Source organism: Cygnus atratus, chromosome 4, assembly GCF_013377495.2.
Source record: "Cygnus atratus isolate AKBS03 ecotype Queensland, Australia chromosome 4, CAtr_DNAZoo_HiC_assembly, whole genome shotgun sequence".
Lineage (NCBI taxonomy): Eukaryota > Metazoa > Chordata > Aves > Anseriformes > Anatidae > Cygnus > Cygnus atratus.
This window is the reverse complement of record NC_066365.1, coordinates 77,663,683-77,669,215: the sequence shown is the minus strand read 5'-3', so window position 1 is coordinate 77,669,215 and position 5,533 is coordinate 77,663,683. Positions and strand designations below refer to the sequence as shown.

At 51.2% G+C, this 5,533-nt stretch overlaps 1 long non-coding RNA gene across 1 annotated transcript; it reads right to left on the bottom strand.

Moving 5' to 3' along the window:
• Positions 1–798: 798 nt before the first annotated feature.
• LOC118260613 (uncharacterized) lies at positions 799–1,171 on the bottom strand. Its single transcript, XR_004782274.2, has 3 exons — positions 1,116–1,171; positions 982–1,041; positions 799–850 (listed from the first exon to the last, which is right to left on the bottom strand). It is a non-coding gene; the product is annotated as an uncharacterized LOC118260613 (long non-coding RNA).
• Between the last annotated feature and the right edge of the window lie 4,362 nt (positions 1,172–5,533).

The window sequence follows — 5,533 nt, the reverse complement described above, 5'->3', positions numbered from 1 at the left end:
AACCACAAAGCAAACACACAAAGTAACATTCGCCATCCTATCCATAAACATGCTGTAACAATTACTCACCTGAAGAAGAGCTACATGCAATACAGGCACCTATTACTAGATTGGTTTACTCTAACAGATCCTATTAGTTGTTACGGTCACAAAGATGGGCTTACCGCTCTCTACTTGGAAACCCATCAGTCCATAGACTCTGACCCACCTAAAGACCCCTGCAACTGACTGAAGGAAAACCAAAGCGCTTGCCCCAAGGTGCAGCCCAGGCAGAATGAGCTCTCTGATGGCATGCCTGGGGCTCATATACCATTTGGCCCTGCCCAGCACCCAAACCCAATCACCTGGGAAAGGTGAAAAGGAGGGGCAAAGCACAAGAAAGTAGAAAGAGGAGAAGCAGCAGCTGTGGTTTATTTATTTTTGCTTCAGCTTTGAATATTTAAAGCTTTTCTCCTCTACAACACCTGCCTCAGGAACCAAACAGCATTCAAGTGACCTGCTTTGCTCCTATTCTAAACACTATCACAGCCCACCCTTGCCTGTGGCACCTGATAAACAGAAGAGAAAGCAACCACTGCAGCAAAAGCCACAGCACCCTTAGGACAGTTACTCTCATCTGCTCCTTTACCTCAGCTGCTTACCTACCCCACATGGCAGATGCTTCCACCCGTTCTCTGAAGTCACCTATAGCACCTCTAAAAGCGAAACTGGAATTTTACTCTAGTTGATGTAGTAAAATAACTGCAGTCACAGCCACAGCCAAAAATAACAGCTACCTCTGTTCACTCACCAGAGTCACTCCAGAGATAGCTCGGGTCTTGATGTCCTGTACTGCACACTGCGTTTCAGCCTGAACAAAGGAAAACACAGTCAGAAGATAAACTGTTCAGCTGCCAGCATTAGCACCCCTCCCTCAACAACATACGTGACCCCATATTTAACTGTTATCATTTCAAAACAGCAGTCCACTTGCCTCTGTACCTGGAAGTTAGATCCAAGCTCGAAAGGAACAGCCAGCATCACCCATGCCACCTGGGAATACTAAAGGACAAAATGACCACTGTGCTTGCAAGCGACCACCTGCCACACTGCTCCTCTGTCCCAAACAGCCTCACCTCAGACCCTCAGAGGGAAACACCTGAATGTCTTCCCTTCGCTTCGGATAAGGGACCGACTAAGCTGACAACACCGCTCACCTTCCCTCACTGCTCCGTGACACGGGGATTTCCCTGTCCAAGGCTGCACTAGGCACCTTCAGAGACAAGAGAAAAAGCACACCCTGAGGCACCTCATAGGCACAGCGTACCTGCTGCAATACCTCTCGTCTTCCCAGCTCCTTTACCTCAGCTGCTCGTTAGCGGCGATCTGAGCATAAAGCTGCCCGGGCGGCGCCGCGCCAAAAGCTGCCCGGGCGGCGCCGCGCCAAAAGCTGCCCGGGCGGCGCCGCGCCAAAAGCTGCCCGGGCGGCGCCGCGCCAAAAGCTGCCCGGGCGGCGCCGCGCCAAAAGCTGCCCGGGCGGCGCCGCGCCAAAAGCTGCCCGGGCGGCGCCGCGCCAAAAGCTGCCCGGGCGGCGCCGCGCCAAAAGCTGCCCGGGCGGCGCCGCGCCAAAAGCTGCCCGGGCGGCGCCGCGCCAAAAGCTGCCCGGGCGGCGCCGCGCCAAAAGCTGCCCGGGCGGCGCCGCGCCAAAAGCTGCCCGGGCGGCGCCGCGCCAAAAGCTGCCCGGGCGGCGCCGCGCCAAAAGCTGCCCGGGCGGCGCCGCGCCAAAAGCTGCCCGGGCGGCGCCGCGCCAAAAGCTGCCCGGGCGGCGCCGCGCCAAAAGCTGCCCGGGCGGCGCCGCGCCAAAAGCTGCCCGGGCGGCGCCGCGCCAAAAGCTGCCCGGGCGGCGCCGCGCCAAAAGCTGCCCGGGCGGCGCCGCGCCAAAAGCTGCCCGGGCGGCGCCGCGCCAAAAGCTGCCCGGGCGGCGCCGCGCCAAAAGCTGCCCGGGCGGCGCCGCGCCAAAAGCTGCCCGGGCGGCGCCGCGCCAAAAGCTGCCCGGGCGGCGCCGCGCCAAAAGCTGCCCGGGCGGCGCCGCGCCAAAAGCTGCCCGGGCGGCGCCGCGCCAAAAGCTGCCCGGGCGGCGCCGCGCCAAAAGCTGCCCGGGCGGCGCCGCGCCAAAAGCTGCCCGGGCGGCGCCGCGCCAAAAGCTGCCCGGGCGGCGCCGCGCCAAAAGCTGCCCGGGCGGCGCCGCGCCAAATCACGGACTTACCCTTTACAGATGAAAAAGGTAACTCTGACACGACCCTCCTCAGTCTCTTGGTAATACTGCGCCTATGTGGTCAAGCCTCTTGTAGCCTGTAATCAAGCTCGTTTTAGTCTTCTGGAGAGTTACACAAGTGGCTTGATACATCTAGAGATTCAAATCTAACCCAAAACCGGAAAGTGTATCCCACCATCCCAAAAACAAATGAGCCAGCATTCTCTGCTAAATATCCCTCTAGTAAGTGATTTCCAAGCACTTAAAATCTAGAAATCCATAGACACTAACCTGCCCAAAGAACCCTGCAACTGACTGAAGGAAAAACAAAGCACTTACCCCAAAGAGCAGCCCAGGCAGAATGAACTCTCTAATGGCATACCTGGGGCTCATATACCATTTGGCCCTGCCCAGCACCCAAACCCAATCACCTGGGAAAGGGGAGGGGCAAAGCACAAGAAAGTAGAAAGAGAGCAGGAGCAGCAGCAGCTGTGGTGATTTGTTTGTTGTTTTTGTTTACTTTTTTTTTCTAAATCTGGTTTAGCTCTACAGCATGCAGACTGCAGACAAGAGAACTGGGGTGTTTCTAGAAGCAACAATCCCCATGCTTTTGCTGCAGCTTTGAATATTGAAAGGACAATATGACCAAGCAAGCAACTGAAATTTTTTCAGCTGGAATTAGCTCAAACCTTTCTTTACATAGAAAGAAAAATCTAGGAGCATAACAGATTAAATGCAAAAAAAAAAAAAAAAAAAATCAATTCCATGTAATAACATCACTCACAGGAGAAATCACGTACTTGAGTAGGCCATCTGAAAACCAAAAGGCTATGCTGATGGGTCAAAACACACTACAGGACACTGGAGCCTGGCCCTCTGCTGCACCGACTTAAAACCCATCCCTACATTCACCAAGGTGCAACCCAAACACAGACACAGCATTTCATCCTCAACACAGCTTTGGAAACTGCTGGAAAGCAGGCTTCATCCTCAGCGAGGCGTACTCAGGCTCCACAGCATGGGGCTTCAGGCACCTCTTCACCTACTGAAGAAGGCCACCATCAGGAACTGCCACGCCAGACAACCTTTTTCCTCTACAACACCTGCCTCAGGAACCAAACAGCATTCAAGTGACCTGCTTTGCTCCTATTCTAAACACTATCACAGCCCACCTTGCCTGTGGCACCTGATAAACAGAAGAGAAAGCAACCACTGCAGCAAATGCCACAGCACCCTTAGGACAGTTACTTTCATCCGCTCCTTTACCTCAGCTGCTTACCTACCCCACATGGCAGATGCTTCCACCCGTTCTCTGAAGCTACCTATAGCACCTCTAAAAGAGAAACTGGAATTTTACTCTAGTTGATGTAGTAAAATAACTATAGTGATGGGCACGAAAATGTGCCTGGGCAGCAGCAATCACAGACTTACCCTTTACAGATGAAAAAGTTGACCCTGCTCAGTCTCTCCGTAATACTACCGTGCTTATGCGGTCGAGGAACCATACCCCACCATTTCTTAAAAACAAGTTAGCCGGCAACACCTCCTAAACATACCTCTATTGTGTGAATTCCAAGCACTTAATATCTAGAAGGCTGCAAGGTCTAAAGACTCTACAGCCAGCCAAACCGCAGGCAAAAGCTCCAAAAATATAACAAACTGTCCCTAACCCTGAAAAAGACTACACCTTACACGCCTACTGCTGCTGTTTTCAGATACATGCTTATACAGGGAGCTTCGATGATACTTACCTCCTAAACCCTGCTCCATCACTTTGCCACCAATGCTATAACTTTGATAATATTTGCCTTAATTCTGCAAAAATCATAAGGGACCCCGAACCACAAAGCAAACACACAAAGTAACATTGCCATCCTATCCATAAACATGCTGTAACAATTACTCACCTGAAGAAGAGCTGCATGCAATGCAGGCACCTATTACTAGATTGGTTTACTCTAATAGATTCTACTAGTTGTTACCTCACAATGATGTGCTTAACAGTCTCTACTTGGAAACCCATCAGTCCATAGACTCTGACCCACCTAAAGACCCCTGCAACTGACTGAAGGAAAACCAAAGCGCTTGCCCCAAAGTGCAGTCCAGGCAGAATGAGCTCTCTGATGGGATGCCTGCAACTCATATACCATTGCACCCCACCCAGCACCCCACCCCAATCACATGGGAAATGGGAGGGGCCATGCATGACAAGAGGTAAAGAGAGCAAGAGGAACAGCAGCCCTGTTTTTGGTGTGGTTTAGGTCAACAGCGTGCAGAGTACAGCACAGGCAACCAGGCTGTTTCTCTTGAAAGACCTGCCTTAGCTTTGGTGAAGGAAACTGATCGGGCTGACAGCCCTCTCACCTTTTTGCACCACTCCACAACATGGGGAATTCACCTCTCCAAGGCTGCACTATGGAAGGGCAGAAACAAGACGAAAAGCACACCCTGAGGCACCTCATAACCACAGCCTACCTACTGCAATACCTATACCTATCTTCCCAGCTGCTTTACCTCTGCTGCTCTCTATCTCCAAATCACATTCTTTTAACTGCCACACAGAGTGGCAGTCCTCCAGGTGCCACAGAGCAGCACCCTAATTTTTTTTAATTTTTAATTTTTTTTTTTATTTCTTATTTTCAAAACAGCAATCCGCTTCCCTCTGATGATGGACAGTAGGTCAAGCCAGTCACCGAGTTGCCAACGCAGAGCTTCACAGTTCCAGAAGGCGCTCTTTCCTTTGACCGATTCCTTATAAGTGTTATCTACCACTGGCAAAAGCAACAGACTGCAAACAGGCACTGCCACATTTGACAAAATTCATGTTTTTTATTTTATCATTTCAAAAGAGCAGTCCATTTGCCTCTACATCTGAGAAGTAGATCAAACCAGTCACCGAGTTGCCGAACAAGAACTTGACAGTTGCTGTTTCCTTTGACCGATTCCTCCTAAGGTTTACCTACTGCTGGGAAAAAAAGAAAAAAGACTCTGTGCCAGCTGCCCTTGAGTACTCGCCCAGAGCTTGTGCATTCGCCCAGAGACAGACCAGATGTCTTTCCCAAAAGAGTCAGGACAATGTATTATTGCACTGATGAACCACCACGTTAGCTACCATCACTAATTGCCAGGCAGGACAGCTCCAGGCCAAACACACACATAAAAAGGCACGCTACAAACATCGTGACCAAAACATGGGAAAAGAATTACTTATACTATAAGAATTACTCACCTGAAGAAGAGCTGCATGCAATAAAGGCATCTACTACTATATAGATTAGTTTACTTTAAATGACCCTACTA